Below are 14050 nucleotides of genomic sequence, written 5' to 3' on the forward strand. Positions count from 1 at the left end.
CCAAGCTGGCCCTGGCCCACTTAAAGTCTGTAGTATATCCAACTGCTCTCCCAATCTCTCCACCTAAATGGTAAACCTCCTGTTTTCAATTTTACTTGGACAAAAGTGGGGTTTACAGACACAAGGTTTGTCACAAAGCTGAGTGCTTACGTCCTAAGGCACAACAACACATACTTGTACGTATGAGACCTTCCCTTATCCCCTCCTCTCTATTCTGGTGCTTCTCCTGCACCTTATTGGAATCTCATTGCATGCTCAAACCTCCTTCAGACCCGGGCTTCACCTTGTTATTGCTACCATCTAATACTTCTCTGGGCCTCACATGTTATTCTCTCTAGTCACCTTCCCTCCCTCATTTTGATGGTGGTCCTCCTCTCCTCCATTCTCACTCTCTGGTCTCACCCTTCATTCTTTTTCTGTCAGCCTTTTCTTCTCTTGTGCTTTGAGCCTCAGCCCCTCCTCCTCTCTCCAACTCCTGATTTTCCACGTATACTCCTTTCCTTGCTTCTCACCGTAATCCTCCCTCCAACTCCTTATATTATATTTCAGCTCTCCTCTTTCCTTTCTTCTCACTGCCTCCTCTTTCCAGCTTCTGATGTTCCAATTGCCTCATTTCCTTTCTTTTCACCCTCTTCCCCCCTCTTTCCAACTACTGATGTCCTGCCTCTCCTCCTGTGACAAATCAACTTCTGGAGCACCAGTGATACAGGGATGAATATCGGTTTCTAAACCATCAATCAGCCCCACACCTCTAGTACACCAGAAGCTATCTGAATAGAATGGAAACACTGGGCAAAATAGAAACCACCTTGTCCAATTTTGGTAATGCGGACGGAATGGCAGGCTTATCTCTGCAAGGTCGTGGATCGTTGGATAGTTGAAACACAGCGAAAATTTAATTATTAACCCATGATAAAAGGGACTGTCCAGTCAAGGTTGTATACAAATATCTACTTTAAGTATCATCACAACAGACTGTTCTAGCACACTACAAAATACATGGCAAATGGATGCACTCTGGATACTGAGAGGAGGGTAGCCAGTAAAATAATTCATCTCAATAGTTCAAGGATACTTGGTTTCAGTATAAAGGGAGCAATGTGTCGAAAAATGTCAATAGGAGCCTTTGGAGAAGGACCAGGGGGACAGAACCTTATTGTACCTGTGCTGTAGTGGTTCTTGGTGCTCGAAAGGGTTAAGTCGGTTTCAGGGTGCCTTGCAGCTTCGGAGACAGCTGCAGGTATCAGGCAGCAGGTAGTTTGATGAGCAAGGCTGGACGGACGACTGCAGGCTGTCCTACACGGCGGCTTGGGTTCAGGAATCGTTGTCTGAGTGCTGGTCGGTGGGTCTGAAGCACTGGTCGATGCATCTGAGAGGGCGTTAGCGACTGCCGCGTAACAGTCAGCAGTGCAGTCGTGCTTGACTGGCTCGAAAAGAATGTCCTTTATAGCGGACGTCGGTAGATGCTTGTCGATGCACCCCTCCTAGCTTCTTCACTGGGCTCGTGTCATACTTTAAGCTAGATGGCCCAAAGCTGAGGAGAGTGTTACAGGCAGCTGCTTTGTCCTTGGTTTGGTTCAGAGACTCTCTGCCACTTCCTACCTAGGAATCTTGCTGCAGAGCCAAGCAGGGTACGCTGTGTGCTGGCTGGGTACCAGTTCTGGAGCTGCTTTAGGGTCTTCTGGATTCAGTATTTCCCTTTGTTTCTTGGGAGATGTTTGGGGGAGGGATCTTGCTTCCGTCTTTGATGTCCTGGACTTCCATCATTAGCGGAAGATGTAAGGCAGACTGTACCTTCAGCTAGTTTTCAATGCTGAGTTCTTCTTTTTAGTCCTTGAAAAGTCTTCCGATCTACCCAAAAGAGAGGCTCAGCCCTCTTTTAAAGCCAAATGGACCACAGTGATTGGTGTACCTTAATGAACCAATTCTGGGTCACCACCAACAATCTCCTGTATGCATGAGGTCATAACCAGAGTGCTTTGCAACAGAAAAGGTAAAGGGGTGAAACATGTAATACGAAGTCCTACCCATCTTCTTGTCTGTTGTAGATCAAAGGGACTGTCTAGTTAATGGAGCTCTGTGGTTTCTGATTAAAGCGGCAGGTCTCCCTTGAAGCTGCAGCGGGACCAGACTTTGGGCCTCATTCCGAGACTGGTGGTAGTCATGGCGCTATTTGCGCCATGACTGCCACCAATAACGAGTCCAGCACCGGTCTAGTTCAATGGGGACTTACCGGTGTAGTCCGACCTTTGCGGGACCGGTAAGTCCCCATTGAAAATACCATTCCCCATTCCCATTTGAGCCTCCATAGGGCTCAATGGGAATGGGGAGGGTGCAAATAACGGGCTTGCGCATGTCAAGCCCGTTATTTGCGCCCAGATCCCTTTGCGGGTGCAGTCGATTATGTCTGGTCAGACCAGGCGTTACTGGAGGGACCCGCTAAGGGACCTTGTATTAGGGCAGTAAGGGATTACCGGCACCGGTCTCCTTACCGGTGCCCGGTATCCCTTAACGCCCTACTCGGAATGAGGCCCTTTGTCTCTGTCAAATCATGCTCCTACCTTCTGAATGGGGTGCCCCTGCAGGGATGAATATTACAAAGTGCAGTTCCAGACATGATATTTCACTGTTCATTGATACTAAGGGCGGGAGCTGGCTTCAGGTTGACGCAGTGCATATCAAAGGTTGTTGGGGTTTCCTGTCTCCTTTTTTAGCTTCTGCAGCCAGGCCACATGTGGGACTGTTTGAATTAAACTTGATTAGTATGCGAAGCTGCCACCAGCAGCAGAGCTAACAAAAGGCCAGTGCGGATCTGTGAGGCGTATGTTCGTTTACTAGGCTGGCCTTGGTCGGGGGAATGTTTTGCCCTCCCCCCTTCTGAGAGGACATGGTGTAATCATGGCTGTCATATCCCAACTAAATATGACTGGGGAGGCAGCGCCTGTAGGCTGTGTTCACCCAGAGCACATGGGTCTATGTGTATGTCATGCCGTGAGCATAGGAAAATGTGTGCGGATTACCCCCACACATTTTCCGGAGGTTCATCCACCATCATTCAATTTCTTTTAAAATTTCAAAAAACCCAAATGAATGGTTTAATTCCTCATATGCCCCCCAGCCTCAACATGTGAACCACCACCCTACTGAGGGTCTGGTACGTCATCAAGGCAAAAGTACCGGCTGGGATCCTGGCTTGTGCTGGATGTCCATATCTAATCCCTGTAGGGATATGGCCCCACACAAAAGCATGGGGATCTCTCCTTGCATGGCCATTAACCATCCAAGAGGTTGGTGGTCTGTCTGGATCATAAAGTGTGACCCAAAGATGTAGGATTTCAGGTTCTTTACGGCCCACACAACTGTGTAAGCCTCCCTTTCGATGACGGCCCAGTTCCTTTCCCTTTTTGTCAATCGCCTGCTTATCTAGGTGACAGGTTGCTCTACCTCTTGTGAGTTCAGCTGAGCTAACACAGGCACAGGCCTCTGTCTGGATAATGAACACCTGACCACAGTCTGGCACTATCAGAACTGCGGCCCTTTTAAATCCTGAAAGGAGGTTTGACAGGTGGAGGTCCAAGTTGCTTTCTTCTGCATTTTCTTGGAAGTTACATCATTCAGGGGCATGGCTGGCACCATTGTCCCATACCCCTTGATGACCGACCGGTAGTACCCAGTGAGGCCTACAAAGGCTCTCACCTGTGTCTGTGTGGTGGGGATGGTCCCAATCCTTCACAGCCTGCACCTTTGCTTTGAGAGGTTGTTTCTTACCTCCACCAACCAGGTGGCCTAGGTAGGTTTCGGTGCCCTGCGCTATCTGGCACTTCTTGGCATTGATACTCGGACCTGCATTCTGCAGTGCCCTAAGTATTTATTTTAGGTGGGATAAGTGATCCTTCCAGGTGTGGCTGAACACAGCAATGTTATCTAATAGATGACACTGAAGTTTTCCATACCAGACAAAATCTGGTTAACCATCCGCTGAAAAGCTGCTGGGGCATTTTTCAATGAGAATGGCATTACAGTGAACTCCTAATGTCCTTCTTGGGTTGGGAATGCTACATCTTGCTCCACCTGTCATGCCAGCTTATTAGACCAGCTCAAGGTTTTGCATCTGAGAAGAAAAGTTTGATATATTTTATCATGTTTGCTTTCTATGGCTGGAGAGTTTTAGAATAAAAAGTCCTGGCTCTCATTTTGGACATGTCCAACACCCAAAGCTCAGACATCCTAATAGTTATAAATAGACGCTGTACATTAAGGATTACTATGCATAATTTCATTTAACCCCAAGCCGCCTGCCCCAAACGTGTTACCGTGTCACAATGCCATGAAAAACATTTTCATGTATAGGAGGATGTGTACGCAGGCACACATCTATCAGCAACAGTCTGCACCCGTTTTTACATGTACTTACTTGTAAAAGTTTAGAGTTCTCAACTTAGCTTGCAGCATAGAGAGATGAATGAGTTTTTAAAATTCCCAGAAAGGTTGGATTTTTATAAATTAAAGTGCAGAAGAAACATGCCATGTGGTGGCTGCTGCTACTATTGCATTTTGTAGCTGACAGGATTGTCATACAACATTTGATAACCCAAACAATTGTGAACAAAATCTGAATACAAATTGTTGTTTTAAATGTTAATAAAAATGTGTTTAACAACTAGTTTGCATCTTTATGTTCAGCTGTTATTGGGTGAACATGCACAGGCTTGAAGTTGTTGGAAATATATTAAGACAAATGGGTGTCAAGAGCTTGTAGCATCATCTGTGAAAATAAAAAAGCCAGCATCTGGAACAGCGGCAGAGTTCTACTCTGTGGCTTAACTTACGTGTGATTAAAAACATAGAAACTGTTTTGTTAGCCCATATCGGTTTGCTGGTCCCCACCACATCTTAGCGTTACACCTCTGAATAAAATAACTTTTTAAAAATCAACAAGCGATGGGTGTTATTTTACATAATAAAAAGAAACACATAATAAAAAGCCAGCCAATTTTATGATTTGGAACAAATATTTATTTATATAAAAGGGCATATTTAATACATAGAGGAAAAAAGATTATGCACATTCATGTCAATGCAGAGCGAAAACGATTTAAATCAATGAAAAAATAAACCTGCAGTTTCAAGCAACCAACTCTCAGACACTCAGCTAGGGCAGGTGCATCTTGCCTGTGTGATCTATAGGATTTAAAGGTAGAGATAGCAGTGTTGCTGTGAAATAGTGAGGGCGTTGAAACCTGCAGGACAATGCTACACACTTAAAAACTGTTGTGGCCTCCGTCACACCCTCTAGCGCTGGTTGGGCCTCAATACCACTACCTAGTGCATTTCATGATTGAGCCCTGGTTGCAGTGCTGTCCCAAATGTACAACCCCTTGCTACAACAAAGCAGCGAAATCCATGGCGATTCCTTGAGCCTGCATCCATAAGTAGAGGCATTCCCACAACACCAATTACTGAGCTCCATTGAGAAATAAAAAAAAACAATCTCCATCTTTGAACTGCCCCATCCATTCACCCAGGTTAAAGTGCCACCTTTGGTCATTCTGAAACTGTGGCTGACCCCCATCATCCTTGGGTCTTGCTGCCTCCTAAAGCAAATGTGGTGTGTTGTGTTACTTGAATCATTTGCCATAAATCCAATAGCTGCCGGTTGTTGGTTGCCACAATCCACATCCATAGACTCTGCCGGCTGTGCCATCCATCTCTTTGGTTTCACAATGTTGTTCAAAATACAAGAACAAATATAGATTCAGAATAAAGCATCTTTTACACAGTGAGCATGAGCGCATTACAATATTCAGCAACAATATTACAACTGTAGCAACTCACAGAATGTTGCAATGTCGGCGTAAACATATGAAATCCAATGTAACAACCAAGTACAGAGCCCAAAGAAATTGAAATGTCAATCTGTTTATATAAACGATTTTTGGCTACACCACTTCACCAGATGTGTGATGTTTGACACATACTTAAATCCATCGCATCTTGGGACGTGTCAGTATTGTACGAAACATTGCAAAAGTTAGAAACATATTTTAAATTGCTAGCATACAATTACCAGAGTGCTGCTTTAAAAGATATAAAGCTGCAGGCCAGCACTCTGCGCTTCCCTTGCAGATAGAGAATGGATACATTTTGTTTTACTTTGGGATATTCTGCTTGCAGAATAAAATAAATTGTAGCCACTACTTTGAAGTACAAAATGAATCCAGCACAACCTAAAACATGCACTGGTACAGTCATTGGGACTTGAAAGAAGCCAACCTTTACACATCCCCAAACATCTCGAGCCCTGACACTTGCAACCCTTAAAAATTCTGTCATTCCAGAGTTCTTTTATTAAGCACACCATGTGTGATCTTTGGCACATACTGATCCCTGTTTGCTGAATATTTTACACACTAAAAATATTTTATCTGTGCTGTTTAACTAAAACACCGCATTGTGCGTGTGCAAATATGTTGCATCCCAAAAAGACAAGTGCACCAAAAGTGTTGTCATTGTTTACTTAATGCTTGGTGTAAGGCGCTATATAAACAAAATAAATACAAATACAATACAAATACTTTAATGCTTGGAACGGCTATTGGAGTGCCAGTGAGCTCATAAAGAAATAAATGAGGAAAACATTATTTACAGAATATAAACTCTGTGAAATTCTAGATTCTGAATACTGGGTCACTTGCTTTGCTGTCTCGACCTCACGCTTTCCAAGCTTTAAAATTGAAGTGTATGATTGATTGTGTAGTCACGCTATGAACACTTACAAAAAAGTTCTACATATTTTCAACTTGTTCCCAAGTGTTTTAGTCAAAATGTCAAAAACAATTTTAGAACATAAGCTCTGTACCCATGTGATATCACACACACAAATAAAATACGGTGCTACCAGTGCCTCTGCGTTATCCTGGCTGACATGCGAAACCACTGAGCATTCTAAGCAAACTGGTCATTCATAAACCTGTCATTAAAAGCACATAGGTGTTTAGTTTAGAAATGCACAGCCTAGTGCCTTTGAGCGCCTACTCGCCCCCGGCCTGACTAAAAAAGGGCTTGACTGTCTATAAAAACAGTAAAGAAAAAAGCCTTATGGAGCTGAAGCTTGAGAACTAAAACCACATAAATTGTACAGTTTAAAAAAAATACAAAAACAATACATCAAAGCACATTTTCTAAAATACCTCTGTACTCAACTTTTTGATGTTGTTGAAATAAACTCAGAATAAACAGTAGGTCCAGTTTCTAATTAAAAGGCTTTGCAAGGTGTTCTCCCAGTGTCCGCAGACACACGATCAAATCCAGGCGATAAACAAGGTTCCCCACAGAGTTGCAATCTAGTGTCCCAGGTCAGTTAGCCAGCACCGGCAGGGAGTCAGCAATCCAGGGATCTGCCAGAATTCCAAAGCCGGGAAGTGATATCCCATGATGTTCAGAAGGGCTCTTTTAAAGGGGTAAAGCTCATTCTCCAGCATGGGGTCTGGCATGGATTCACATGCTCATGAATAGTCCCCGTCGTCAGGCCGGGAATCCTCAGTAAAGAAAAAATCAGTATCAGTTTCGTTTCTGATCTGTCTTTCTTAGTAGTAACCAATCACTGATCTCTGGGTCATACTGCCCCCAGCCAATGACTGCCCTCTCCCTAAGCCCCTCCCCTGGCAGCCATCCTCAGATTTTTACCGCATGCTCAAGTGTTGGGAGTCCTTGTGTTTAGCTCGCGAGCTTTTTGCTGCATTTTCGTGCTTTTTCAAAGAGATTTTCTCATTTTCCGGTCAAATAGAGCCTCAAGCTCCACCATTTCTACATCCGATCAACAGGGACCCGTTTCAGATTTTTCTACGCCCCTCAAGGGTGAAGTTTTCATCGAGTTACGCTTCTTGGAGGAGTCCAGAAGTTTCTGTGGCCTACCCCGGACATGGCCCAGGAGAAAGGAAGCTCGACGCCCGGAAAGCTGTTCAGGGTTTGCCCTGGATGCCAGCTGCAGAATGCGTTCAAAGAGGACGAGCATTCGAAGTGCCTCTACTGCCTTCATGAGGACAAAACGCACGTGGAGAAGGACTGTGCGTTTTGCGGGAACATGTCGGAACGGACCATCAAGGATCGACATCTTCGTCTTTCCAACTGGCTGGAAGAAAAGAGCCCCGTCAGGTGAGAAGAAGAAATAGAAGTCTGAGCGGTCTTCTAAGTCCTGTGATGGCGCCCCGGCGACGGGGGCCCAACAGAAGGCAAAGCACCACGAGTCCGTGGGCACTGGGAGCACCGAACGGTCGGGCTCCTTGGCTGCCAGGCAGGGCGCATCCTCTCCAGCACCATCAACCACGAGCCAACGCTCTGGCTCAGGGAAGAGGAAAGCAAAGAACCCGGCAAAGCTTCTGGAGAGGCCCCAGTCGGTCTCGAAGGATCCAGCTGATGGGGACCGAGGCAGTGACCCTCCCCCCAAAGTGAAGGCCTTCATTCACCCGGCTAAGGCCTCTATCGAGGAGTCCGGCGGCGGCCCTGGTGCAGCCTGGGGAGGCTACACCAGTGGAGGCGACCTCGGGGTCCAGATTTTCTCTGCCACCGCAGAGGGAAGCCTCTTTCCGGCCCATCGAGAAGACCCCCGTGAAGACCCCGGTGGAAAAAGAGGGGGGAGGAGCCGGTGGCCATTGTGGACACGGATACAGCCTCTGAGGAGGAACTTGTTGAAGTCTTGGAGGGCCTCGACGAGGTCGTCGAAGAGGACCGGTCCCACGGGAGGGATCCCGACGAAGAGGACGGCGAGAGCGCGGGCGGCGCCAACGAGGTTTCTAGTCAACCGTGGCTTCCGGAGCTGCAGGACAACTCGGCAGCCATTTTGTTGGCAATACAATCCTTATGTTCGGCGATAAGGATGAGATTGCCCCTACCACCGATGGAGGAGCCGGAACCAGGCCCGAAGGAGGAGCCAGAGCCAGACCCGTCTGGAAGTCCCCCAAACAAGAGAAGAGGGACCCATCCAGCCCTGCCTTTTCAGCCCTCGTGGCCTGCTCAGCCTTTGCCCACGTCCCCCGTTCCTGGGGATGACACGGGAACGGACACGCCATGACGGATACGGATGACGACGGCAGTGACGACGGGACGGAGCTCCCATCGCCTCCAGCCCGGGCCTCCCCACCCGATGAGATTGGGTCTTTCCACGCTATGATCGCCAGGGCATCTGAGCTTTTTCAGCTCTGCCCCGAAGAGAAGGAAGGTTTCCTTTACCAACGGCGCGAGGCCAAGAGGAAGACAGTCCTCGCCGTGCCTCTGTTGGATGACATCTGGGACGAGGGTCTCACCCTTCTCAAGAACCCATCTATGATGCCTGCCAAGAGGGATCGGTACGAGAAGAAGTACTGGGTCCCCGACCCGGCCCCTTTGTGTCTTAGGGTGCAACCGACTCCTGACTCGGTCGTCTCAGCGGCGGCCAAGAAGAAAGCGGGGGGGCATCGGCCTCAACGTCAACTTCCCCGCCGGACGGCGAAGGAAAGAAGCTGGATGCAATGGGATGACGAGTTATCTCGTCGGCGGCAACAACGATTAAGGCGGCCAATGCGATCGTGGCCCGCTATGACAGGGAGTTATGGTACAAGACCGCACCCCTGTTGGACTTCCTACCGGATGACAAGAGGGCTGCGGCCCTGGAGATCTTGCAGGAAGGTGAGGTGGCATCGGACCACGCCATAACGGTGGCAACAGACGACGAGGGTGGCTCAAGGAGACGGATTTATGCCAGGACGTACAAGCCAAGGTTCTGGACATGCCGTTTGACGGGAACAACCTGTTTGGGAAAACAGTGGATGAGTCCCTCCAAGCCATCAATGCGGACACAGAGACAGCTAAGGCCCTAGGAGTTCTCCAGCAATGAAGGCCGTCCTTTCGGAGCTCCGGAGTCAAGCAGGGTGCCTCCAAGGGATTCGTTGGTGGCTCCTCTACGTACCGCCAAGCGGCCCACTCCTCGTCGCAGGAAGCCTATAGAGGACGAGGCAAGTTGGGTGGATCCCCCCGTCGTCGCCAGGGAAGCCAAAGCGGCAAGGCGTCCTCCAAGCAAGATTGAACCGACCGTGGCGTCGGGCCCCCACCGAAGCACCCCAGTGGGAGGCCGGCTGGCGAAGTTCGTCAGCGTGTGGGAGTCCATGTCCACCGACCGTATGGTGCTGGATGCCCTGGCCCAGGGGCACGCCCTCAAATTTCTAAAAAAGTGCCCCCGCATTCCTCCCGTGGCCAGGAAAGAAAATCACGTCCCTCAACTACTCTTGGAGATAAGGGCGATGCTCAAGAAAGGTGCCATCGAGCTCGTCCCAAATAGGCTCCGGGGCTCCGGAGTATACTCAAGGTACTTCCTCGTAAAAAAGAAGACAGGAGGGTGGCGACCCATCCTGGACCTGCGACGACTGAACAAGTACATCAAGGCACAGAAGTTCCGTGCTGGGACAGCTGGAGGAGGGCGATTTCCTGTCGTCGTTGGATTTGGAGGATGCATACTTTCACATTCCCATTCTAAAAGGACACCGGAAGTTCCTCAGGTTCGTGGTCTAAGGGCGGCACTACCAGTTCAAGGCCCTCCCGTTCGGATTGAAGTCAGACCCAGGGTTTTCATCAAGTGCCTCGCTCCAGTGGCAGTACGGCTGCGCCTGCAGGGGATCCACATCGTCCCCTAGCTGGATGATTGGCTCATCCGCGCAAGGACAAGGGAGCTTGCCGTAGAACACACAGCGAAGACCGTCCAGCTACTCACGGACCTGGGGTTCTCCATCAACTTCCCCAAGTACCTGGTCCCCTCTCAAGTCGCACTGTTTCTGGGACCCAAGCTCAACACAGTGGCGCGTCTGGCCTCGCCGTCGGAGGAAAGGTCAAAGGCCATCCTAGGCAAGGTGCAGCGTTTGCTGGCCACGGACGTGGCCAGGGTGAGGTCCATCAAGTCCTTCCTCGGGATGATGTCCTCTTGCATTTATCTCGTGCGCCTGTGCAGGCTTCGTATGCGGCCTCTACAGGAGTTCCTTAACGCCCGCTGGATTCAACTGACGGGCAGCTTCGAGGACAGGATCCCCCTCAACGAGACCTTCCGACGAGCGATCCGGTGGTGGGGCACCCGCGCTCATCTAGCGGCAGGGACAGAATTTCAGACCCCGGGCCACCAGGCGACGGTGACAACGGATGCCTCCCTGGAGTGGTGGGGAGTGCACACCGGAGATCTTCACGCAAGAGGTCTTTGGCTCCCGGAGGAGAAGCCTCTCCACATCAACATCCTGGAGCTCCGGGCAGTGTTATGGGCCCTCAGGTTTTCCTCACGTCCCTCAAGGGCAAGGTGGTAAGGATCTTCACCGACAACACCACCACGATGTTCTACATCCGGAAGCGGGGCGGAACCAGATCCCCAGCCCTATCCAAGGAAGCCCAGGATCTGTGGCATTGGGCCGTTGCTCAAGGGATGTTTCTGGTGCCGTTTCATCTGGCAGGGATAAAAAACACCATCGCCGACTCACTCAGCAGAGAGCTGCGCTCCTGCCACGAGTGGGAACTACGCCAGGATCAAGTGGACCGACTCTTTCAGCGATGGGGCAAACCCCAGATCGACCTGTTCGTGACGGCGACGAACTCCAAGTGCCAGAGGTTTGCCAGCAGGTTTCCCCAACCGAGGAGCATGGGCAATGCTTTCTCGTTTCCCTGGGATGGCCTGTTCCTATATGCGTTCCCTCCGTTGCCGTTGCTGCTCCGACTCATCAACCAGCTCAAGAGGTCCTGGTGCAGGATGATCCTCATCGCACCGGCGTGGCCGAGGCAGATCTGGTTCCCGGACCTTCTGGACTTGTCGGCGTCCCTACCGGTCAAGCTGCCGACGGACGCAGATCTTCTTTCCAGAGAAGGAGGTGCCATCCTTCATCACGACCCGGAGTCGCTGAACTTGCAGGCCTGGCTCCTGCAGCACTAGAGTTTGGAGGGTACGATATCGCGGCTGACTGCAGAGAGGTTCTTGCAAAGGCCAGGGCGTCCTCAACTCTCAAGTGCTACGGACATAAGTGGAAGAGGTTCTCTGTCTGGTGCCGTGCACAGAAGATTAACCCTCTGCAGATTACGGCCCCTCAAGTACTGCCGTACCTACTGTCGCTGGCCAAGGCTGGACTAGCTCACGCTTCCATCAAGATACATCTGGCTGCGATTTCCCGATACACCAGAACTACGGGACGGGCGTCCTTGTGGTCTCATCGCCTGGTCAAGGAATTTATGAAGGGACGGTTCCGATCGTTCCCGCCGGTGAAGGCTCCTGCCTCGGCATGGGAACTCAACGTGGCGCTCTCTAGGCTCATGGGGGCGCCATTCGAGCCTTTGCATTCGGCGCTGTTGAAGTTCCTGTCATGGAAGACAGCATTTCTTGTGGCCATCACCTCCGCACGACGAGTGGGAGAGATCCAGGGCCTATCCTGCAAGCCTCCATACTTGACTTTTCACGACACGAGGGTGGTGCTGAGGACGCACCCCACCTTTATGCCCAAGGTGCCGTCGGACTTCCACCTCAACAAGCCCTTGGTGTTACCAGTTTTCTTCCCGTCGCCTTCGTCGCCGGCCGAGAGGGCTTTGCACTCGCTGGATGTGGCTAGAGCGATGAAGTTCTACGTGGACCGCACGAAGATTTTTCAGAAGACGTCACAGCTGTTTGTGAACTTTGGACCTGTGAACCAAGGGAAGGCTCTCTCGAAGGCTTCCATTTCCAGATGGCTCTCTCGCGGCATCATTCACTGTCACCGGTTGGCAAACCGACCGTTGCCCGGCAGTCCGAGAGCCCATTCGACCAGAGCGATCGCTGCTACCACGGCGTTCTTGTCTGGTGTGCCCCTGCTGGACATCTGCAGGGCTGCTACGTGGAGGTCGACGCACACCTTCACGAGATTCTACTGCGTCGACCGGGATTCCATGGAGGAGTCCAGAGTCGGCCAAGCAGTGCTGCGCAACCTGTTCGCCTCAAGGTGGGCCTGGTGAGGAGGTAAGAGTATTTAATATTGAGTTTATCTAATGCTTAATGTTGAGCCTTTGCCACCTCCCGTGGTTGTGCATGTGTGTACTGCTATGTATACTTATTTTCTTGAGCATGTGAATCCATGCCAGACCCCATGCTGGAGAAGGAACAAGTTACTTACCTGTAACTGTTGTTCTCCAGCATGGGTCTGGCATGGATTCACATGCAAACCTTCCCTCCTTCCCCTCTGCGGCTCTTCACTTGGTCGTACTGCCACTGTACGTGCTACCAAATCTGAGAATGGCTGCCAGGGGAGGGGCTTAGGGAGAGGGCAGTCATTGGCTGGGGGCAGTATGACCCAGAGATCAGTGATTGGTTACTACTAAGAAAGACAGATCAGAAACGAAACTGATACTGATTTTTTCTTTGCCGAGGATTTCCGGCCTGACGACGGGGAATATTCATGAGCATGTGAATCCATGCCAGACCCATGCTGGAGAACAACAGTTACAGGTAAGTAACTTGTTCCTTGTTGTTTCATTATCAACAATGCACAGATTAATGTATTTCTGCTTAGGTTGCAGAAATGGGGTTTCTTCTCAACAAAGTGCAGCATTCTATTTCATGCATACTGCTTCCTATGTGTTATAGGTAAATCAACATCTAAAATTAACCTCAGCCTACAGATGTTTCTCGTGCAATCATTCTGTCAGCTGGGTTTAGTTGATAAACAATGTCCATGTGTATTTTCCGGGGTTTGGATTAACACAGCTGGCATAAAACATTCTGTATTCCGGTGAGCTAAATATAAAGACCTTCTGTGTTTTCTGCTGATTTGTCTAGAATGCTGCTCTGAGTCACCACATTCCTGGGATTCCACTGGCCTTGTAGATGAAATCCCCCTGCAGTGTTGTTTCACAGCTCTCTGGTGGGTCATAGAGCAGCAGAGGGACACATGTTGGCCATGGACATGATGCTATAGTTAATGTTAATGTTAAAGGACATTTGTACCACGCACTATCACCACCGGAGTGGTCCCCTGGCGCTCTGGCGGCTCTGAAAGAGGAGGGGAGGTTGGGTTAGTGGGAGGAA

At 49.7% G+C, this 14050-nt stretch overlaps 1 protein-coding gene across 2 annotated transcripts in view; it reads left to right on the forward strand.

The window, feature by feature from the left end:
* The window catches only part of LOC138581301 (organic cation/carnitine transporter 2-like), a 747170-nt gene that overhangs the window by 693991 nt on the left and 39129 nt on the right, over window positions 1-14050 (forward strand). The gene's annotated exons all lie outside the window — the stretch shown is intronic.

This window comes from Ambystoma mexicanum, chromosome 3p (genome assembly GCF_040938575.1).
Source record: "Ambystoma mexicanum isolate Mex_15411 chromosome 3p, UKY_AmexF1_1, whole genome shotgun sequence".
In the NCBI taxonomy this organism is placed as follows: Eukaryota; Metazoa; Chordata; class Amphibia; order Caudata; family Ambystomatidae; genus Ambystoma; species Ambystoma mexicanum.